At 38.1% G+C, this 25,613-nt stretch overlaps 1 protein-coding gene across 1 annotated transcript in view; it reads left to right on the forward strand.

The window, feature by feature from the left end:
• Nucleotides 1-25,613, forward strand: part of Cntn4 (contactin 4) — a 723,524-nt gene that overhangs the window by 134,102 nt on the left and 563,809 nt on the right. Inside the window, exon 3 of the mRNA XM_090323973.1 lies at nucleotides 24,574-24,629. The gene's annotated coding sequence lies outside the window, so the exon portion shown is untranslated. The remainder of the gene's footprint in view (nucleotides 1-24,573; nucleotides 24,630-25,613) is intronic.

A 25,613-nucleotide genomic window follows, 5' to 3' on the forward strand; every position in this document is an offset into this window, starting at 1 on the left:
GGGTTTTCAGGAATGGTTTATTGGAGATAAGAATCTCATGGGAGCCAGGCATGGTGGCTCATGCCTGTAATCCTAGCTACTCAGGAGGCAGAGATCTGAGATCAAGGTCCAAAGCCAAAAGGATCTGAGACTTTTTTATTGTAGTTAATAAAAGGGTTATTTGCCAGATAGAAGGTGCATGAATTCACATATGTTGATACCCTTTCACATGTCTTGGTCCCCATTACCCTCCCCTCCACTCCCCACCCCCGTCTTGGTTTTCCCCCTTCCCTATCCAATTTCAAATAACCAAATACAAATAAATCCAATATATCAGATAACAAAGTGAGATACTGTAACAATATGAGATAACCAAGGGACAGCAAACGAGATGAGAGATAACTTAGTACATTAAGGACAAGGAGGGATCACTACTACACTGTTGGTGGGAGTGCAAACTCGTTCAACTACTATGGAAAGCAGTATGGCAGTACCTCAAAAGGCTAAACATAGAGCTCCCCTATGATCCAGCAATTCCACTACTTGGCATTTACCCAACCATCCAGAAACAAGGGCATACTAAATCCACTAGCACAACAATGTTCATTGCAGCACTATTCACCATAGCAAAAATATGGAACCAACCTAGATATTCCTCAGTTGATGAGTGGTATTTGTACACAATGGAATTCTATGCTGCTGTCAAAAAACCACATCACCCCATTTGTTAGGAAATGGAAAGTCTTAGAAAAAATCATATTAAGTGAAGTAAGCCAGACTCAAAGGAACTTAGGCTCAATGATTTCCCTCATTTGTCATAATCAGTAGAAACCTTGGGCTCTACTAGCAGAGATTTGCAATAGAGCAAAACCTTGATACATAAGGCCATATAGTATGAAGCTAATTGAAAAGACCTCCAGGATATTGAAACAAAAGCCATATAATGAAGGATCTGAGACTCTTATCTCCAGTTCACCACTAGAAAACGGGAAGTAGGGCTTGTCTTAAGGGTAAGTAAGCATATAAGCATATAATTATCATAAATCCAATGAGCTTCAAGCTTTTATAAATACCATTAGAAGTTTACGCAATCAGTGTTGGATGATAAATATTTATATTGTATTTATTAAAAATTTCATATCAAAATAACATCTACTATACCTCGAAAAGCGTACCAAAAATGTATATATTTGACATTCAAGAAATATTGAGAATGCATGAAAAATATCAGCAGTGGTATTTTAAATACAGTCCAAATATCATTTAGCCAAGCACCAACCTAATTTGAGTCTTCTCCAAGGATTAATTTGGGTATGTTGCGATCATAAATATGTTGACAAAAATGTTATATTCCAAAGGCCTCTCATCCTTGTACTTGAAGTTGATGTGAGTCGTCATAATTATGTCATCACCTCACCTCAGAGTATTATTTGTAAAGCCACCTACTTCACCAATGAAGTAACTGCGGAATATTTGGTGAATTGCTAATTAAATATATATTAAAAGCTGTACCGTTTAGAGTTTTGTATTGAAATGGATCTGTGTGTTCATTTACTTATTTGTCAAGACATGGATTTTAAGACCTTCCTTAGTCAGCTGAAATTGTGAAATTTACCCCTTACCTTACTTAAAAATTTGTAGGAGCTAAATTTATACCCAGTAATTGGGTAAAGGGGAAAACCTTCTGATTGTAGGTGGCTGTTACTTTAAATAACTTTAATAAGTACTTAAAAACTAAGGACCGTCAATGAATTGACCAGGAAGCCTTTCTTCTCATGAAACTCAACAAATAGAGTTATAAACTGTAGTCAATAGTGATATTAATTTTTATCCATTTCGTTTCTCCATATAATGTAAAGCACTATCTTTTCCCCAATATTATGCACATTGTAATTGTGCTGTGTAAGGTTTTATTTATCAGCGGTTATCTTTGGAATGACTTGATGCCAACTGTTTTAATAAGTAGCTCCAAAGGAAAATTTCACACCTATTGAGAGTGAGCTAATGCCATGCTTCACTAATTTTTTTTTCCTTGGCTTATTTTCCTTTTCCTCATTCCTGCCTTTCATCCCAAGCAGGTCTATTAATCCTGGTAACTTCTTCATTGCCTCTGGTTAACCTGATTTTTCTGAAATGGGGCTCCTGCTATCAGTGCCATAAATAGTGGCATGATTCAACAAACCTGTGGTTCTATCCTTTCATGGTTACAGGAACTCTACAATAAATATTTCTGAGTACATTGCAAATATGTGCTTATACACATGTGAGGTTCAGTACTGCCCACTGACCCCGGCAGGTTGCTCTTGTTGAATTCACTTCACTCTGTTTGTGAAACACTTAGAGATTCATTTTCCTTAACCTTGTTAATTTATGCAAAGGCCTGATTAAATGTAGTGTGGTTTATTATTGTGTTTAGATGCCAGCAGGCAGAGGATTCATCAAAATAATAACCCAAATCCCCAGAAAAAAATCAATAGCTACTTTTATAACCCCGGATCTTTATTCTCATCTAGAGTGAGTTTTAAGTGAAATTTTACAAGTTCTGGATGCTGCTTCATCCCCTTTCTGCAACCACTCCTTCACTCCCTCTACTGCTTTTCTCCAACACAAATCTTGAAGGACATTATCATACCCACTGGTTTATAGTGCTATGTATCATCAACACATTCCTCCTGTGTAAGGTTTTGTTTAGTTTTGTTTTTTTTTCCTACATCTTTGGCCCACAATTTCATTCTAATGGACAGTCGTCATTTGAGATGGGTTTGGAGGCTTTCTTCTAGTTAATCTGTCAATTTTTCTCACACAGTGCAGCTGCTGTGAGAGAAATTGGAGCTGTTACACTCCAGGCTTTGATAGTTTGTAAAATTCAAGGCATGAGAGACAGTAAACCAAACGCAGCATACTAGTAATTTCTTTAAAACGACTGATGGGCGAGAACTCTGCCCTGGTGTGTCATGGTGCTGGCATATTTTGGAATTCCGCCCCCCACTTTTATTTATTTTTTTTCTGAGAAGACTAATGTAGTAAACCATTATCTTGCCTTCAGCATGACAGTTCAGATGTCTGTTGCATGATATCCGGGAATCTGCTTACCATATTTAATCACTGTATTCCAATTGCCCCATTGGTGTTTCTCTAGGTTTAAGTCAAAAATTAAAGGTTAATTTAGAATGAGGGATTTGTCATGGCTGAATATACAATTACAATAGATTACTATTGCATGAATAGAATTTCTTTGTACACCACAATTGAGAGATAGAATACAAGAGAACAAAGTTAGAATTTAATAGAACTGTTCTTATCAGAAATATAACTTACCTGAAAACAAGTTTGCATTCTGCAATGACCAGAATAACAAAGATGGATGTAGAAAATGTCTTTTTGTTGCAAACATACTCTATTCCCTGGAATGCGATGATGTGACTAATATAGGGATATTGTTTGAGATAATGTAGTAATTGAAGATGCCACTTAATTAATAAAAGCTACTAACACTGATGTGCATATTGACTATTCTATGACATCTGATTCTATGATACAATAACATAATATTTACCCTTATGGAATGATATTCTGATACATGTTACAGTGTAGATGTACACTTAAAGTAGCTATGATGGCAGAGTTTATATTATCTTGTTCCTCACAAGAAAATTCAGATGAATTTTGTTAATGACCCAAAATATACCTTGGAACTACTGGGGAAAACTAATCGTATAAAATGCCCTGCTTGAGATTTCTTCTTTACTTGAGCAATTGGATGCTTACTTGCTTCCTAAATGGATGAAAGCTTAAAAATAGAGAAAAATTTACAGTCTAATATTAGAGGATTTCAGATGTGCAGAAAACCAAAGGATTACAGAAGCTCACTTTCCTGAGCATCCTGCTTTCAGCTGTGCCTGCTGTCACATGCTTCGGAAATTGCCATCTCAGTGGCCCAGAGCTTAAGCTTGATAAGCAAAGCTATTTGTGTGTGTGTGTGTGTGTATAAGACCAGTCTTGTCCCTGGATAGACTGATCGGGAGGGAAACTGCCAATAACAGCAAGTATACCTGCAGAATCAATCTCTTCCATTTTAATTTCGTAGACATGCATCACTGGAACCATGAGTACTGAAGGATGAAGTCTTCCATAGCAAAGCTGGCCAAGGCAACAATGTCACCCTCCATTAGTCTGTACCAAGCTATGGTGTCATACCTTGGGAATGCAAATGACAGTTGTAGAGTCCAGGAGTGCTTTCTTACATGCCGTGGTCATCAGTCTCCTGGAGGGCCCGGTAGTGAAGTACACATTGTAACCTTAAAATGTTCTTCTGATCCATGAGCTCTTCATCACAGACTTTTAGATTCCTCTATCATTCAGATTGCTCAGATCTCCAACTTTGAAGACGTACCCCATTCCTTTTTATTTATGGCCCAGAGAACTCACCACCTTAACCCCTCTCACAGACTAAGGGAACCAGCTATTCTACTGGAACTAATTTGAATGAGAAAACATATCCAGTCACACATATGTGTGTATATATTCTTGTGTGGGATACATTCATATATTGGCCAAAATGCATATTAGTATTTCAGTTACTTGTCATGTCAAAGACTTGAACAATATATCCTTAAAGCTTAGGAAGACAATTAGGATGAATACTGGAATTCATCACATTGTTCATATGCTTTTGAAAGGCTGAATGGTGGTCTGGCCAACCCAGAGTGTGCTACTGGAGAGAGATCCAGTCAAATGCTTCCTACACAAGCTTATTTCCTAAATAAGCACAAACACTGGTGTCACGTGACCAGATAAAGGGAGTTGGGGGGGGCACACTGTTTGCAGATGGTTAGTCCTATTCCTGATTTTTCCCCATCTGATACAGTAAAGCTATTGTCATAATGTCAATTACAAATTCACTGTTCAATGTCCTGGGAATTGTGAGTGAAAAGCCTCCAAGCAGAGGCGGGGTGGGGCGGGGTGGGGGGGGGAGAAAGCATTCTGGAACCCAGTGGAAAACCTCAGGAAAAAGTATGGGCTTAGATTGAGGAAGCTTCTATTTGAGGAAAGTGAGATGAAAGGAGAGATGGAGAAAATAACTAGAGGATCTATCTGTGTTACACACACACACACACACACACACACACACACACACAGATGCACACACTCTTTCACAAACATTGACTTGTACCCTGTTCAGCCTCTACCTGTGCTCTCTGTGGAGGGAATGTTGCCAGAGGAATGACATTGTTGTTGTATTGTTGAAAAAGTTTAAGTGTCCTGCAGTGTGGTTTATGTCTTTGGATCCTGAAACTTACTTTGGGGAGGTTATTAAGAAGACATACTGGATTTCAGTGTAAACATGCATAAATGAAAAATCTAGAGGTTCAAGACATGACCTTGCTGGGATCTTTCTCTACGTACGCTGGCTCTGTTTCCTTTCTTTAGTCTTGAGTCAAAACAGAGTATAAGGCTTCTTCTGACAGCCAAAAGCCATTAAACCACACTTCCTAGAGTCTAGAGATGCATTTCAGAAACACTGTTTCTGTGATGCTTGGGTCTTTCCCTGCCTTGTGACCCTCCCCAGAGACCAGCCTGAGTCACCTCTGTGCCCTACCCAACCTGGACCATACTCTACTTCATGTGAACAGAACCAGAGGAACTGGGTTTCCCTCTGGGATTGGGGATCCAATGCTGCTCATCATTGAACATGAGGTAAAGTTGCAATTCCTTTGTGAAAATCTCCCCTGAAGGTTTTTATGTCCTTGTTTTAAGTAAAGTAGCTGCACCTCTGTTTTTCAATCACGTTCTTATAGTGATCCTCAAAGGCTCATTCAGTGAATCCTGGGCAGACAGGATTTCCTACTGGTGTGTCATCTCAGAGCCATTGTCATAACACCAAGACAACGATTGACTTTGTCACTCTTATCTCACATAAGTCTATACTTGAGTTTTCCAGTAGCTGAAACCTTTATCATCGGAGTCTGGATACGCAGCAAAAAAATGGAGAAGCCAGTTGTCTGCTATTGAGCAAGACATGGGCAAAAGTTGTAGGTGGGTTAGAACCTAGTGCTCTCCTCACTGTTTGCGGAAAAGATAGATAATAAAGTTCCTCTCCCCCAATCCTGGGGCTTGTACTCAGAGTCTGGGCACTGTCCTTGGACACTTTATGTTCAAGGCTATTGCTTTGCCACTTGAGCCACAGTGCTACTTTTGGCTTTTTCTGTGTATGTGGGATCCAGGAATCGAACCCCAAGCTAGGTGAGCACTCTACTCTAAGGCCACTCACCTGACTGATAAGAAAGTTTTGCCTTCTCTGAGTATTTTTGAAGGATTGCATCCAGGACTCTCCGATAACAAAACCTACACAGAGTGATAGATAATGTTTCCATTTAAGCCCTTTTGCATCCTTTAGTATGGAGATTACGTTTAGTTCATTTCTAGGTTACTAGTGATGCAGAATAAAATATAGAAAATGTAAATACTATGTGAATTAATTGTGTTGCTGCCCTTTTTTGGAATAAAGACAAGCAAAGTGCTGCAAATCTTCATTTCTACTGCAATTATTTTTCAAATATTTACAATTAGCTGCTGGTTGAATCTGTGAATGAATAGCCTATGGATATAATGAATTTCAATGAATTGCAAGTATTTTTAGAAGCTTGTCTTTTAATTTCAATGTTATAAATATGGATAAATATAACCCACTAAATAAAAGCCATTTGGGAAATTGAACAATTTCAAGGGGTTCTGCCCTTTGCATGACCCCAGTTGAATAATTGGAAGTATAGCTTTTAAAAAATCCAACATCTCCAGCAGAGAATCTGTTCAGCTCAAAACCCCAGTGTGTATCTGCATCAGGAGTCGACATCTTTGCCTCTGACCAGATACTTTATGTTTTACAAGAGACTTACTTTTGATTAGTTCATATGCTGAATAGTTGTGGAAACTACATCAATTTAATTTGAAATGGAATCTTGCTGTGTGTTATCTAAGTTGTCCTTCAACTCCCGATCTTAAACAGTCCCTGTACCTCCAGTGCATTGAACCGAACCAAGTAGTATTACAAACCATGGCAAGCTATGGTTTTCCGATCAAAATATACATGCATATGCTATGTATATATATATATATATATTATATGTATATATTATATATAAGGATATATGCATATATTTATGCATAAAAATATACAACTATAGATACATATGGAGGGGCAAAATAATTTCCATTAGCAAAATTATAGAGCATTTTTGGGCTAGGAATGTGGCTTCATGGTAGAATGCTTGCCTAGCCTGCATGAAGCCCTGGGTTTGATTCCTCAGTACCATATAAACAGAAAAAGCCAGAAGTGGTGCTGTGGCACAACTAGTAGAGTGCTAGCCTTGAGCAAAAAAAGCTCAAGGAGAGTTCCCAGGACCTGAATTCAAGCCCTAAAATGGGACAAAAAATAATACCTATGGAGATTATCATCCTTTAGTGTGAAATCCTATTGGGATTATAATAGATTATAATAGATAACTATTGTGTCAACATGAATGGGTCACAAAGAGCTTATATATCAGTCAAATGATATTCTGGGTATTTGTGTGACAATATTTTGATATGAAGTCTATGTTCAAACCTGTAGAGCAGGTACAGTGATTGCCTTTCCTCCAGCTGAGTTGGTTTCATTCAATAAACAGAGCAAAAGGGAAACGCTCCCTCCCACACAAGAGCATGCCTTTTGGCTATTGGTCCTCAAACTAGGACAAAGATTTTCACTGCCTATGGTGTGAAACTAGAGCATGGGTCTTCCTGAGTCTTTCGCCTCCTGACAGTGATGAAGGAAATAAGTAGACAATCAACTTTCCTTGCTTCAGACCTTTGAATTCAGACCTGAGCTATAGTCCTGGCTGCTGTTATTCTCCATCTTATTCTCTTTTCCCTGTAATTCTTGAGAGCTTCTGTCTTCATAGTAGTCATGGTAAACCAATTCCTTCACACACACACACACACACACACACACACACACACACACACACACGAAGAATCTCTATTGGTTCTGGTTCTCTAGAGAGCTCTGACTAATAGGAAGAAAGGCAGCTTCAAGGAAATAAAATTGTGCATATACCAACTATAAATTTTGTAATTTATTTTTAAGTCTTCGGCATGAGAACTAATTCATTCTGGCTAATGAGTCCTTTACAAGTACAGAATGAAGAATTAGGCTTCACTTGAACCAAAAGTAAGAGTTCCTACAACTCTTTTATATTAAGACCTTAGAGGTAGGGACCATATTTGTTGCTCAGACCCACTTGGATATTTTACAGGCCACATAAAATTATCAATGCAGGCAAGCAGCTTGGGAAGCCAATATGAAAATGTAGATGTTTTCTCTTGTATCAAATGATTTCATGGTCTTTATATGGCTCATGGGCTGGATATTGTCTACCCTTCGAGACAAAATATTATGGCCTCCAAATTAAGTTGCAGAGAATCAAGCTAAGAAAGACTGCCTAACCCACAGTCATGCATAAGTAAATGAAGTAGCTAGGATTCAAATCAGTTTCTTCTCCCTCCAAAACTTATTCTCATATTTGTTCAATAAAGCATTTCACATTTAACTATTAGGAAAAGAATTTTATACCTACAAAGAGATAGGACACCAAGAAAAGTTTTATAACGCTTCAAATATAGCATTGCTTAAATTGGAGTCCATTTAAAACACAAGTGATTTGTAATGATCTAGGAAAATTTCATTCCATTGTTATAGAATCCTAGGAATAAATATGTGTATCTATAAACTGCTAAGTTTGTTTTCAAACAGGGTAAAGAAATTTCCCACTGAGTAAGAACTGTTTGCATTCTCACATTCTTGTGCAAAGATTTCCAAATTGATGGCTATTTGCTTCGAAATCAGGCAGGAAATCAATCTAGGAAATTATTGTGTATGTAGTGCAATTTAGTAAGTTGTAAAATATTATTTCTTTCATCCTTTCTATGCTGCTTAGTTGCTATTTCATTCTTCACAGTTATAGCAAAACAGTAACAACCTTGTAAATACATGCTGATCCTTAAAATACATTTCAGATTTGTTTTAGCGTTCAAGTAATATATGACTTTTATATCAGTAAATTTCCTATTTGGGGTAGAAAATCATGTCATGTGTCATAATATGCATATCTTTTCAGATGTGTTACTTTTCAAAACTATGTCATTGAGATATCAGTTCCTTTTTAAAATAAAAAACTATAATAAAGATCTCTTTAAGGAGATAACAATGTATCTGGAAAAATATGCTTGAAGATAGCATTGATCTAATGAGTTTCTTCCAGAGAGCTGGTATAAATGAATTTTTCTAGCATAGGAAGATCATATTTATAATTTCCTTCATTGTAGGCTTTTAGATCTGACTGTCTAACTTGTATCTCCCTTCTCATATATGGCTGATTGTTCTCAGGCTATGATACTCTAAAGTATGATACTTTTGCATTTGAGGAAACAACTACAGAGAAAGTAACACATAGAAAGAATTCATTTGATCCTTCTTCCAGAAACTGACTAAGAAAACTAGCAGGGGAGATACCATGATCACAAATGTGGTTTTCCCAGGGCGAGATTTACCCATTGCTCTCCAGATTTCCCCAAATGTGGGAAACTTGGCTGCACAATTTTTGGTAGTGGGAGAAAAGAAAAGAAAACTGGCTGACTTCCCTCTAAAGTGGACTGTAGCCACTTAACATCTCAAAGGGATTTGAACCCTAAACCCAGAGTCAAAAAATAGCATGAGGATGTAAAGAAGACTCAGGGACAAAAAAGGTCTTGCTAAAGTTCTTCCATCTCCTCTGTTCCCCTAGCACCTACATAACTTCTTCTGTCCCTGAGGAAGGGTATTCCACAAATTCTTGTTCCCATGTTCCCTTGTTCGCATGACTGGGTTTATTAATATAACTACCTAGTTTATCTGATATTCCCTATTTTATATTTTCAACACATCCACTGGCTTTTTTTTTTTTTTGCCAGACATGGGCTTGAGCTCAGGGCCTGAGCACTGTCCTTGGACTTTCTCAAGGGTAGAGCTCTACCACTTGAGCCTCAGCACCACTTCCAGCTTTTTTCTATGTATGTGGTACCAAGGAATCAAACCCAGGTCTTCGTGCATGCTAGGCAAGCACTCTACCACTAGGCCAAATTCCCGGTCCCATCATCCACTGGCTTTTTTAAAAATAATTTAGGGTACAAAGGACATTTGTATCCAATAATATAAACAAGTGGTTATTTGTCATGAATGGAAAATAAACATGACAATGAATGCATAAATATTTACAGAAGCAAAAAAAAAACCCTACAGACTCAACTTTAAGAAGTTTGACCAAATGAAAATTATATGCCTGCCATCAGAAGTGTAATGACCGCATTTGGCAAGGCTGTCACCAAAATTCACTGAAGTTGAACTTGCAACTCAGAAGCAGTGACATGGTTTCCATTATACATCAATCAATTATGGTCATAAATCAAATGTGGCTACAATTTTCTGTCTTGATATGCCAAACGATGCATTTTCCAGGCCTGTACTGTTTTGCTTCGATGTCACCCTGCAGAGTGTCATTTCCCACCTACAGTTATATTGTGTATGTAGAGTATAGTACATAGATGTACAAAAAGAGGGATGTGACCTAAGGCAAAGTACAGGAAAGGGTTTTTATGCCCTGTCTGTGTATACCACCCTTCAGGCACCATTCTGCATTCAGGGGAGGCTTTGTTATATAGGCTTGATTGATGAAATCATTGGTGATCAACCCAACCTCAAGTTCTGGTCTTTTCTGGAGGTTGGCAGGTGGAGGTGAACTTTGTTCTCACAGTTCAATCACAGACGTGGTTCCTCTGACAGCTTTGCACATCCTGGAGCTAATCACATGTTACACTATCAATCATTTTATTACCATACAACGAAACACTTAGCACATTAAAGATTGCAGAGGTGTTGGGAGCTGTGTGCAAGCAAATAGGAGGAAGAACAAATTCAGTATTTCCCGGTGTAAATCAGTGTCTACCTCGTTTTATAAAGGAAGAAGCTAAAATATAGAGAGGACTTGTTGAAGGTTATCCATCTGGAAGATGAAGATCATTGTTTTGAAATTCAGATTTTGCAGTCTCAACTAACTATGTTGCATTTCTTCTAAGGAAATTACCCATATGAAAGTATTTGGACTTTGTCATTTTGTTGATACATTTTGTGATTTATGTCCTATTTTTCTTCTCTTCCAGTTGCTGTGCTGCAAAATGTAGGCAAAATTTTGCCCTCAAATAGCAATACTCAACTAAGTGACAAGCACTTACAGGAAATATCCAATTCTAAATGTCCAATATGTTTTTATGTCACGTCACAAAATGTGACAGATGAAATAGTTGTGCATGTGAAAAATTGGCATAATATATGACTTGGAAATATAGAGTGACAAGTTGTCATTCTAACTGTGCCAATTTTTTGTGTTAATGGAAAACTCATAATTTTTTTATTTTCTGGTTTTGCAGAGTGCTAACTCATTGTGATTATTATTATTTTTGGTATGGATTCCCAGTGGTAAAGACAAATTGTATTTAGCCAAACTTGATAAATCCTCTGAATGGAAATTTAAGGAACTACAATGTCTAAAGTGTAATATTTTCTTCCATGTTATAAAGAGAATAATTATCTTTTATTTTTTTATTCTTAGGATAGAGATTCAGATGACATAGTAAGGCAAGTCTCTGAGTTGTAGAAGCAGACATTTGGTCATTCAAGTTTTTCAAATTTCACCCTGAGTAGGTGCTGAGATTGTAATGGTTAGAACATTTCCTGCTCTGTGTGTGTGTGTGTGCACGCGTGTGTGATAAGAGGAAGGATAACTAACAGATGCATTCCTGTCATCCACAAGCAAGATCCCACCCCATAATAATCCCTATTTATCTCTCAGTTATGACAATCAAAAATATTCCAGAATTTACAGGACACTTACCAACAGTTGGTAAACACTACTGCAGAGTAATAGAATTTGGGGATTTTTTTTCCTCATCATATACTTACAAGGAATGATACATTTCTACAAATTTGAAGTCTAGATATTTTAAAAATAGTAACATCTGTGCACTTAGGCTAAGTAGAGTTCCATGAATAGTATGGTGCTTATTATATATTCTCTGCAATCCTGGTAGAGCTTTTGAGAAATGCATTCTCATCTTAATGCTTATGTCAGTAATCAAATAATGATAGCATTGATATCATGCCAGGGTTCAACATTACAGCACACAGAAGCCAATAAATGGCACTGATATTTTGCAAAAAGAAAAGGCTTTATAGTATGGCCAACTAGCAAGGAGATCAGGAACTGTAGTTACATATTTGGGATTTTTTTCTGTTGGTAGCAACAGCCTTAAAAATAAACATATGCAGCGGGAGATGGCGCCAAGACAGTAGGGACGCTGCCTCGCTCTCTCCCACAAAAAGAGAGAACCAGGGAGTCCCACGAGACAACTACCTTAAGAGATCCACAACAAACTGGCAGCAACAGGGGGGCAAGGAATTTAGAACCCTGTCTCTTCCCTCAACAGCCCCCTCCCCCAGGCCATTGACTGGAGATTGACAGGTGGGCGGATGCTAACACCCAGCACCCCACCAAGGGAGGCAGAGGTGTCCCAGCCCCCACCCGCCCAACAGCCTCCTCCCCCAGGCCTCGGACTGGAGGACTGGAGACTGACAGGCAGGCAGGCGCAAAAAACCAGCACCCACCAAAGGGGGCAGAGGTGTCCCTGCTAGCACCTGCCCAACAGGATCCTCTCCGAGGCCTTTGTCTGGAGACTGACAGGCAGGTGGGCGGGCGCAAAAACCCAGCACCACACCAAAGGAGACGTGGGTGTCCCAGCTCACACGCCCAACAGGTTCCTCTCCCAGGCCATTGGGTCTGGAAAGTGGGGGGCCCTGAGACCTTGCCTTACAACAGCAGGTGTGGTGTATGGGAGTCTGGGAACCAGCATCTGTCCCACTTAAATCTTGAGCCGGGCACCCTCCAGCTGGGAATCCTGAGCAAAACAGCACCGAGGGGCCCCCCCACAGTCACAGACTCCTGGCCAAAGCTGTGGAAACAGCAGGGAACTGAAGGGCCCAGTAGCCTAGCTCGCCTTCTGAGAATCAGAAAGGCATGACTCCACCCTTGGAGCCCACGTCCTCAGCTGGGCCCCGCCCCTGGGAACAGAGAGGACACCAGCTGGCCTACCTGAGAGCCCCTGGAAACTCCCAAAATCCAGACCCTTGGCCGGGGACCGCCCCTGGAAGCAGCGCAGGAAAAACGAACCATCCGCCCATCCCACCTGCAAAAACTGCAAACTCTGACCTAGTCAGCAGAGGAATCAATTTGGCTGAGAACCACCAGTCCCAATCCAAGTAAAGACCACCACCTACCAACCACAGAGTGAACTACAACAAGAATTCTCGATGCCTAGAAGAGCACAAAGACAAATTACAACATACATAAATAATCAAAGTCCCACACAGCCTAAAGGGAAACAAGAGCGAAGAGACGAAAGAGATGTCACCATCCCAAGAAATGACACCTGAAGAGACACGAAATATGACTCAAATCAAGGAGCTGATTTTGGAAATGAAGGCTGAATTCCAAAAACAAAAGCAAGAAATTTCCAAGGAACTCTTCGAATTCAAAAGAGAAGTGGAAGAAAAGTTCAATACCCTCTCAGCAGACATGATCAGCTCAGTGACCACACTTCAAGCATAAATGGAGACATTAAGCAGCAGATTGACTGAGATGGAGAATAGAACATCAGAAACGGAAGATAAAACACAAGAGCTGGAACAGAGAATTGCCACTTTGGAAAAATCAGTCAGAATCCACCAGAGAGAACTGCAGGACCTGGCAGATGCAGCAAAGAAGTCTAATCTTCGTATACTAGGGATTGATGAGAGGGCCGAATTTCAGGACAAAGGAATGCAACCCTTATTCACCAAAATCATAGCAGAGAACTTCCCCAACCTCAAAAGGGAAAATACTCACATTATTGAAGGTTTCAGGACTCCAAACAGGCAAGATCCTAGAAGGAACTCATCTAGACATATCATAGTAAAGATACTAGACCCGAATACCAAGGAATTGATCTTAAATGCTGCAAAAACAAAGAAAGAGCTATACTACAATGGGAAAAAATTTTGAATCACAGCAGATCTCTCCATACAAATTCTAAATTCAAGAAAAGCTTGGAAAAACATGGATGTCCTGAAGACCAACAACTGCCAACCCAGACTGATATATCCAGCAAAACTAGCATTTACATTTGAAGGAGAAACAAGAATATTTCACTCCAAAGAGAAGCTTTATGAATACGTGCACACCAAACCAGCATTACAAAGAATACTAATTAATCAAGAACAAATTGTACAACATCAAGAACCCCCATCAAGAAGTGAATATCTATAATTCACTAAACACAAAAGGGGAAAAAAAGAGAGAGAAAGAAACTTAGAAGTTAAAATAAATAATGACAATGGACACTGACCACTTCTCTATAATTTCCCTAAATGTCAATGGGCTGAACAATACAATCAAAAGACACAGAGCAGCACACTGGATTAAGAAACACCACCCATCCATATGTTGGCCTCCAAGAGACCCGCCTCACTGCCAAAGACAGAAAAAAATTCCAAGTGAAAGATGGAAACGAATTTTCCACTCCAATGCACCAAGCAAAAAAGCAGGAGTAGCAATCTTAATCTCCAATAAAATTAACTTCTTAGTAAAACCAGTACATAGAGACGGCCATTCCATATTAGTAAAGAGTACAGTCAATGCCCATAATATTACAGTTATAAACATCTACTCCCCCAACACGGGAGCACCCAAATTCGTCAAACAAACTCTCTTAGAATAACAGAACAAAATAGACTCAAACACAATCATAGTGGGAGACCTCAATACACCACTTTCAACAAATGACAGATCAACTCAACAAAAGTTAAGCAAAGACACCATCGACTTAAATGACACCATAGCCCAGCTGGGCTTAACAGATATATACAGAGTCTTCCACCCAAGGGTGAAACTTTTTACATTTTTCTCAGCAGCACATGGAACACACTCCAAAATAGATCATATAATAGTTCATACAGAAAACTTACACAGATACAAGAGGACTGATATAATCCCATGCATTCTATCAGACCACAGTGGAGTCAGACTAATTCTAAACAATGCAGTCAAAGTTAAAAAAATATTCAATCACTTGGAAACTGAACAACACACTTCTGAATAGCTCCTGGGTAACAGATCAGATCAGAAATGAAATTAAAAACTTCCTTGAATGTAATGACAATCAAGAAACATCACAAAGGAACTTATGGGACACAGCAAAGGCAGTTCTAGGAGGCAAATTTATTGCACTAGAAGCCCATATTAAAAAGACAGAAGAAGAGCACGTAAATAACCTAAAAAAAAACTGAAACACCTAGAGGAGCAAGAAAAAGTTAACTCTAAAACAACTAGGACAGAAATAACAAAAATGAAATCAGAAATATCAGAGATGAAATAAGATCTACTACACAAAAATTGATAAATCAAAAAGTTGGTTCTTTGAAAGAATCCACAAAATAGACAGACCCTTGGCAAGATTAATTAAAAAGAGGACAGGGGAGACTCAAATAAACAAGATTAGAGACCCCATGGGAACAATTACAACTGATTCCCAAGAAATTCAGTCCATAATGAATAGGTACTACCAGGGCCTATATTCAAAGAAACAAGAAAATCTAGTAGAAATGGATGATTTCTTAAATAAATACAGGCTACCCACACTGAACAACGATGAGGTAAACAGATTGAACAGACCAATTTCTCACAACAAAATTGTGGAAGCAATCAGGGAAATGTCAAACAAAAAGAGCCCAGGTCCAGATGGATTCACTGCGGAATTCTACAAGACATTTAAAGATGAAATAATACCTATACTCTTGAAACTCTCCGAGAAATAGAAACAGAAAGAGCAATACAAAACTCATTTTATGAAGCTAATATTACTCTCATCCCCAAACCAGGGAAAGACCCAACAAAAAAAGAAAACTACAGACCTGTCTTTCTAATGAACACAGACACAAAACTCCTCAATAAAATATTAGCCAACAGAATCCAGAAACAAATTAAAAACATCATATACTATGATCAAGTGGGCTTCATCCCACAGATGCAAGGCTGGTTTAACATTCGCAAATCAATCAATGTAATACATCACATCAAGAGAGCTAAGGATAAGAATCATATGATAATTTCTCTGGATGCGGAGAAGGCATTTGACAAAATACAACATCCATTCATGTTGAAAGCAATAGAAAAAAATAGGAATAATAGGTACATTCCTCAAAATAGTGAAAGCCATATATGAAAAACCTACAGCCAGTATTATACTAAATGGTGAAAGACTGGAACCATTCACCTTAAAATCAGGAACTAGACAGGGATGCCCACTCTCTCCACTTCTCTTCAATATAGTGCTGGAACCCTTAGCCAGAGCAATAAGGCAAGAAAAGGACATCAAAGGGATCCACATAGGGAAAGAAGAAATTAAACTATCCCTATTCGCAGATGGCATGATCCTCTACTTGAGTGACTCAACAAACTCCACTCCCAAACTTCTAGAATTAATAAACTACTTTAGCAAAGTGGCAGGATACAAAATTAACCTTCAGAAGTCAGTAGCCTTCTTGTACACCAACAATACACAAACAGAAGGCCAAATCAAGAAAATGATCCCATTCGCAATAGCCCCCAAAAGAATAAAATACTTAGGAATATACTTAACCAAAGATGTTAAGGAATTATTCAGTGAAAATTATAGAAGCCTAACAAAAGAAATTAAAGAGGACACTAGGAAATAGAAAGACATCCCATGCTCATGGCTAGGGAGAACCAACTTAGTGAAAATGGCTATACTGCCAAAATTCATATACAAATTCAATGCAATCCCCATCAAAATCCCAAAGACATTCTTCACGGAAATAGAAGATATAATCCAGAGATTCATATGGAACAAGAAAAGACCTGGAATAGCCAAAACAATTCTAGGCAAAAAGAGCAATGCTGGTGGTATTACAATACCAGACTTCAAACTCTACTATAGAGCCATAATAACAAAACTGCTTGGTATTGGCAAAAAAAAAAAAACAGACCAGAAGATCAGTAGAACAGAATAGAAGACCCAGAAATAGAACCACATACCTATAGTCAAGTTGTATTTGACAAAGGAGCCAAAGATATACAGTGGAACAAACACAGCCTATTCAATTATTGGTGCTGGCAAAACTGGGCAGCCACATGCAGAAAACTAAAAATTGACCCTAGCCTGTCGCCATGCACAAGAATTAACTCAAAGTGGATCAAAGACCTCAATGTCAGACCGGAAACCATGAAAGTGCTACATGATAAAGTAGGAGAGACACTGGAACTCATAGGCATAGGCAAAAGATTCCTGAACAGAATCCCAGGGTCACAACAGATTGGAGAGAGATATGATAAATGGGACTACCTAAAAATAAAAGGTTTCTGTACAGATAAAAACATAGTTGCAAAAGTAGAGAGACAGCCAACCAACTGGGAAAAGATATTCTCCAACAATACATCTGACAAATGTTTAATATGCAGTATCAATAGGGAACTCAAGAAACTAATCCCCCCAAAACCCAATAAACCATTCACTAAATGGGCAAGGGAACTAAAGAGAGTCTTATCAGAAAAGAGATTAAAATGGCAGAAAAGCATATGAGAAAATGTTCATCATCCATAGTCATAAAGGAAATGCAAATAAAAACAACCCTAAGATACCACCTTATCCAACAAGAATGGCCAAGATTTTGAACTCAGACAATGACAGTTGCTGGCAGGGTTGTGGAGAAAAAGGAACCCTACTACACAGCTGGTTGGAATGCAGACTAGTTCAGCCACTCTGGAAAGCAGTGTGGAGGTTTCTTAAAGAACTGAAAATAGACCTTCCCTACGATCCCACCATACCACTTCTGGTCATCTACCCTGAACATCATGACCCAAGATATGATAAGGACACCTGCTCAGCTATGTTCATCTCTGCACTATTCACAATAGCCAGGGGATGGAAACAATGCAGATGCCCTACTGCAGATGAATGGATACAGAAAATGTGGTATATATACACAATGGAATTCTACATAGCCAACAGACAATATCAAATACTGGCATTCACAGGGAAATGGATGAACTTAGAGCAAATCATGTTGAGTGAGACAAGTCAAGACCTAAGGAACAAAAGGCGCATGGTATCCTTAATATGTGGCTATTAAATCCAAAGAGTACAAGAGTGAGGACTCAATAACTGCATACCCAAAGCTATGGACATGGTAAACATAACTATATAGACATAAAAACCTATGACTCTATAGACATAATGTTTTATTTCTTAAATTAATATGTTTCTATGACATACAAACCCTTAGCCTAATTTTGATTAAGTTCTAAATACTAAGTCCCAGTGATTGTAAATAGTTTCCCTCCTTGAACACTTGTTTGTTAAACTTGTCACTTAAAATATGACGTAAAAATCAACATTAATAAATTCTAAAGAAAGTAAACATAGGCTCCTTTAATGGATGAAAAGAAGGGGGAAGATTCAAATGGTTAACATGCCTTTTATGGTATCAGAAGGTTTCTGGCCAGGCCAAGTCAATCTCATTCTGTACACACTTGCTCTTGGCTATTCTTCCAATAGCCTTTGCATGGATTCTGGTGGTGTTTCTTAAAGATGAAACTTAAGCACTTTGTTGTAAGGATTTTGGAGCTTGATATACCCAGGCCTTCATTACATTCTGTATTTAAATATAGGACAAACACAGAGTGATTTATGTTTTCCTTTGTTTTCTAAGTAACTGAATTTTCCCTTCTTTAGGAAACAAGGAATCAAGAAACATAAGTTTTCTCTTTTTTATGTCTGGTAGGGAAATCAGAGACTACTACCTTTGTGTGTACTTGTAGGCAAGAATAATTCTCTTAATGATTAAAACTCTCAGGTAAGAGCCCTTAATAGAAAGCATCTTATCCTGCCTTGAAACTGGGACAATGTTTATTTCCCCTGATCTCTGAATTCTAAGCTGAATTTTCCAGCTTTCTGTTTTGATGTCACTGTGAGGCTGTGCTGGGACCTCATGTGGACTAGAGCATCTGTCTCTAACCTCTCCAGTGAGCTGCCCTAATTACCTTACAGCAGGACAACTGGTGAAGCCCAGAATCTCAAGTTTCTAACCTTAGAAAAGTGATAAGTACCCTGAACCATACTCATTGCTATTCTCAGTCCCCTCCCTGTCTAAAATAGATTCATAGACCTCTGAGCTCTGAAGCGACTCCCAGCCCTGTTTATCTTGTAGTCAAGACGCAAGAAATTAGTCTTCCAGAAAATGGCTCTTCAAGCCAGACTGTTCAAGGTGCTGGTGCTTGAGTAACCTTGAGACAAAAATCTCCTCCACAGTGTAATTCTGTCATCTCAGGAAGAGTCACTGTTCATTAGCTGAAATTGTCAGCTTTATGGTTCAGCAAAATAAATACACATTTTCCCCATGGCAATGACTTCTTCCTCACTTTGTGAAAACTGCAGGGACTCTTGTTATCCACAGATAATCATATTCTCACGGTGTCACAGACTGTGCCCAGTGGAAAGCTCAAGGATGTGGTTCTCTCTTAATAACTCTAAAGCCTGATATGCATCATGTTGTATTGTTGTTTACTTGGAGTGTATGTGGGGAAACCCATTAGTGATCCCTGTGGTTGATATTATTCATTTGTGATAATGATAAAAGAATCAAAGGGCCATTTATTTGCTTGTAGCTAGACAGAGTGATTAGAAATGCATTCTCTCTTTCATTGCAGAATGCATTCGAAATGTAATCTTTTGCTTAGTATTTAGTTGAATAACACTGACATTAATAGTAAATGATGTCAGGCAAAACTAATGGAAATTCTCAAAATGAACGTGGAAAATGTAATGTCTACCTGACCTTTCCCTCCCACCGAGAATTCTGGTTGGGTTTTCACTACCTATGAAGGAAATAAATACCCATGAGAAATACCTGCTGATTCAGGAATGAAAGATGTCATTGATGACTTAAAGCAAAATGGGCCAGATACAATGACTTTCTTAAAGCAAAATGGGCCAGATACAATGACTTTGGGGGATGTGAGTAGTTATTTTATGACGTCTTTCTTATCATTTCAGGCTATCCACCCATGTTCCTATTGTGTTCTAATTGTAACAGTATCATTTATCAAATGCGTGCTATCAGCCAAGGTTGTTTGTATGCATTCTATCATTTTATCTTCATTATAAGCTTTTCAGGTAATTGGTATGGGTTCAGTCTTGCAGATGAGTAAACTGAAGCTGTAAGAGATGAACTTATGTTGGTTGACTAGTAAAGTCTATATCCCAATCTGTCTTTATACTCTTGATTTTTCATTCACTGACTATTTAAAGCCATATGTTATATAGTAATTAATCTCAATTGTGTGGATTCGTAACTGATGGTATTCTTAATTTCTTATATTGTCTGATAAGTACACATTTGACCTAAGTGGACAAAGCAATCAGTCTACTCTTTCTTGCTTTCTGGTCTTGTCTACTACATATGTGAGAGCTGAAACCATTATCAATGTCTTATCTGGTTTTGGAACATGTTCATTACAATTATTTTCCTGTTATCACTTGTTGTTTGGGATATGTTGCTTTAGTTCTGAATAAATACCAAATATACCCTTTGCCTCTGAGTTGTTTGAAAGCGGGGCCAGTCAGGATATTTTGCTCCCTAGAGTTATGTCATTTGGCCCTAGTACTTGTTTGCAGTTGTTTTTTTTACTATTGGCTTTTAGCTGAGGATCTTGGCAATTATTTGTGAGTTTCTGGGTCTTTTATATTATCATACAGCTAGTGTACTTACGTTGATGGCAGCAGCTACTTTGTAGAAAACTCACGGGGCCTCTCATTAGTTCAGTTTTTTATTCACCTATTGCTAACTTCGTATCTGTTCTCTCTTGTGTCTTATGGCATTTATAATAAGAGGTTTCCCCAAAGTTGATCCAAATCCTAGATCTATTATAATAGCAGGTAAGAGATCTGGATGTGAACAGGCACAATGTAATAAGTTTTCAATGACTTTAAAACTAATCTATATTAATGAAAGTGAGTATTTGTTTAGTGTATATTGTGAGCTTGGGATTGATCTTGGCACAGTGTTTCTTCTTTTCGCCTCACAACCATAGCATAAATGAAAGGGTAATTATTAGGCTCTCCTTAAATGCCTAAGGAAGCTGAGCTTATGGAAGGTGAAAGGAATGTAAAGTCAAGCTTTCCTCTGGGTAGAGGCCAATGGGCCACTCCAGTGTAACACATATGGCAGTTCCTTGCCTTATGGAAGTTATAGACATGATCAAGAAGTTACTATATTTTTATAGGCATTGAAAGAAATAAATTGGGGGGAAATTTCACAATATGATTCATCTCTGATCATGGTGACATACTTGAGATGTGCAGTTAAAGCTAACCCATTTTTCTGAAATACAAACAGGCTAATCAACATTTTTCCAGTGACATATGAAAAAGCAATGTCTGTGAGCTTATACACCAGAATTTTTCTAAGTAAACCTGAGCATTTTTAGGAATTTCCTTTTCACTGCAGCTATGAAAACACACTGTGCAGAAATGGAACTTATTTATAAAGGATTGGCTGGTCAACGCCTGGGGCTCAGGCCGTAATCCTCACTAGTCAGGAGGCTAAAAGCTAAGTATCGTGATTGAAAGCCAGCTGGGACAGGAAAGTCCATGAGAGTCTTTATCTCCAGTCCACCCCCAGAAAATCAGAAGTGGCACTATGGCTTAAAGTGGTAGAGTGCTAGCATTGAGTGACTGAGCTCAGAGATAGAGCCCTGGCCCTGAGTTCAAGTCCAACAACATACAAACAAAAACTGATTTGCCTTTATCTTAGATTGTGAGATTTGGAACTGCTACTAAGACCATTTACACTTCAGGAGCACCTGCTTTTGACAGATTATATTAACCTCTACTACTGTAACTGAAGAAAACGCTAGGCAGTAGGTACCTACTTGCTCATAGTGGAAATTATATGTCTTTATCGGAGGGCAGGGGACAGGGACAAATACTTTTTTCACACTAAGTATGTGTACTCCAAAGGTATCACAGGTACGTAAGGACCCTTATAATCCTGAAATGCTATAGTCTTAGTAATAGGATTATCCTAAAATTAATATCCTTTCACTGCTTCCAAACATTTGCTGAATTTTCTGATGTTGACTATGATATTTGATTCAAAAGCATTTGTACATCGAGAGTTCCTTGCTAAAATATAGGTGTTAGTGATATTTTTAAATATATTTTTGCTGATTGTTCATTCAGCTGACCCCTCTCACTTCCTTTAGGCACAAACCTGGGAGTTTGTTTTGCTCATGAAGAGCTCATACTAACCAGAAACCATTTAGTTACAACAAATAAAGCTTCTAACTAGCTCATGAAACAAAGATTCTTGAAATTGTAGTCATTCACAAACAGAAAACAGGTTAGAGCCTGACCTTATGGAAACTTGACTTTAAAACTGAGTTGTGGCTTTTTCTCACTTTTCTCTGTATTTCTAGACTCGTATTTCTCCTGAGGATCAGAATCAAGTGTATGCCTTATATCAGTCTTTCAGTGTCTGTTTCTCTGTTGTTTACACAGAGGGGGCTCTGTGTCAAGAATTCTCAATTCCTAAGCCTCTCTGTGTTATAATTCAAACGCCCTTGAAGGAGAGAGAATTTTATTGGCTTAAAGTGAATCAAGAGGTGACTCTTCCGTAGCTCTGGACAATTAGGTTGAATCTCAGCATATGGACCATATCTTTCCAAAAGCTCTGAGTAGGTCCATCTCAATGAGCAGATGACACTCACATCTGCCTTCTTGGGACCAGTAGGAAGTCATACTTTTCTTGCCCTTTCTTTTCTCTCCTGTATTCCATACTCTGTGGTATTATTCCTTGCTCCATGGCAGCTAATGGAGCTGATTAATTATCTCTTGATATCCCTGCCTTCAGACACCACAAATAAATTATGTTGATGAAAAGTCCCCTTTCCAAGTAATTACCAAAAAAAGAAAGAAAAGAAAAAGAAAGAAAGAAGTCAAAGGAGTGAATTTAGTCATGTCTGTAGGATTGAAAAATGTTTTATTGGCTTTAGATAAAACAGTTGCCGTTCATAATACTCCTCACAGAGAATAAGAAATTTTATTTTACTTTTTTTGCCAGTGTTATCAACCAGTAGTAGTAGCTACTGTAAACAACACATCACTTTGTCATTCCATTATCACTTCGAGAACATAAAGTATTTTTTATTGTGATTAATAGAAGGGTTACATTATATTCACCAGATAGAAGGTGCATAACTTCACAAGAATTGACACCCTTTCTTATGACATGGTCCCCATTTCCCTCCCACCCTCCCCCTGCTTATCTTGATTTCCCCCCTTCCCTGTCCAATTTCAAATAACAAATTAAGCACATATAAAATATATCAGATAACAAGGTGAAATATTGTAACAATATGAGATAACCAAGGGATGGCAAAAGAGATGAGAGATAACATAGTACATTAAGGACAACAGTCATTTATTATATGGCTTTTGTTTCCTTCTCCTGGAGGTCAAGCAAACTAATAACAACAGATGCTGGAGGGGATGTGGCCAGGAGGGATCACTACTACACTGTTGGTGGGAGTGCAAACTCATTCAACCACTATGGAAGGCAGTATGACAGTTCCTCAAAAGACTAAACATAGAGCTCCCCTGTGACCCAGCAATTCCACTATTTGGCATTTATCCAACCGCCCAGAAACAAGGGCATACTAAATCCACTAGCACAATGATGTTTATTGCAGCGCTATTCACCATAGCAAAGATATGGAACCAACTCAGATGTCCCTCAGTTGATTAGTGGATCAACAAGATGTGGTATTTATACACAATGGAATTCTATGCTGCTGTCAGAAAGAATGACCTCGCCCCATTTGTAAGGAAATGGAAAGACTTAGGAAAAATCATATTAAATGAATTAAGCCAGACTCAAAGGAACATAGGCCCAATAGTCTCCCTCATTTGTCATAATCAGTAGAACCCTTGGGCTCTCCTAGCAAAGATTTACAACAGAACAAAATCTAGACCAAATAGAGTATTAGACCAAATAAAGTATTTTTTGTAGTTTATTAAAACAGTCTGTATATGAGTGGTAAAATAGAGGTTTTAATCAGTTAAAGAATCATTCAAGATTCAGCTACTAAACAAAACAATATCTCATCTAAGCAGCTTTTCTCACACTGAACTTTCAAACAAAAAATTCATAATAGTTTAACCAAAATGAAATAATAACTTGCATTTTTATACATTTACCATTCCCAGTAGACACGATAAATACAAGGGCAACCTTCATTTTTGTGGCGAGACCATTACTGTGTATATTTGAAAGTTTTTCAGTAATGCTTGAAAGGACAGCTCCTTCTACACATGTGTTGCAAATGCATTCATGTGTGCCTTGTGTTTCCATTTTAGGCATCGTTGATCCAAAGTTGCTCCACAGCGTGTGGCACTGAAGCTGGCCCTAAAAGGTAAGCTTCTCACGAGGGAAGACATTTCCTCAAATGTACATCACCTTTGATTAGCATCCTCTGTTTCTATGGAAACAGGGAGATTTTTTTTTTCTTCTTACAGTGAAATACCAGATCATTTTTTTTATTTTTTTATTAATGTAGAAGTTAATGGAGATAGTGGAGTTGCATAAATTCATTCCTGAATCTACAAAACAAGAGACTGAACAAGGGGTATATTTTCTAGGATTCACATTCCATTTGGCAATTCAAAAATGGTAGACTTGGATCTCCTAAAATGAGTACTGGGAATGAAGCAATGATTTTTGATCTTCAGTTGACTGGTTTTATAGCACAAGGGTAGTTTTCACAGTAAAATCCAAACATGCTTTAAGGTAATTTACTGTCCTACAGATATGTAAGTCTTAAAAATGAATGTCATTAATGGGGAAAACATGAATGGTATGATTTATTGTTTTCAGTGCATGCAAATATTTCCTTAAAAGAGATACATCTAAGAAAGTTCAATAGTTGTCTCTTATAGTTTTGGTAGTTTTCTTTAGCTATAAAGTCCTCTACTTTCTCTTTACAAGGTATTTGTCCTTCCATGCCCAATACAATGCAATACAAAGTTGTAATTGGTATATGAGTTCTTACTGTCACACATGGACTGATCAATTGGTCAGACGTGGGCAGGCATTTCCTCCCTCTCTCTCTCTCTCTAACCCCTTCCTCAGTTTTCTCTTTTCATTGTTTTCTTTTTCTCTTCTTTCTCTTTTGTCTTTCTCCCCTTCATTCTTTCCTTCTTATTCTCCATGGCTTGCTTAAGTGATAGGTTGCTTCATTAATATCACAAAATGTAACTTAAACTACACTCAGAAAAAATATGTATGTGTATGTATAAATGTATATATAGGTATATTATGTATATACATATGTACATATTATATATGCATTTGACCTTGATACTGACCTTGAACCTATGCTCCTCCTGTCATAGCTTTC

This window comes from Megascapheus bottae, chromosome 33, assembly GCF_031878675.1.
Source record: "Megascapheus bottae isolate mThoBot1 chromosome 33, mThoBot2.hap1, whole genome shotgun sequence".
In the NCBI taxonomy this organism is placed as follows: domain Eukaryota; kingdom Metazoa; phylum Chordata; class Mammalia; order Rodentia; family Geomyidae; genus Megascapheus; species Megascapheus bottae.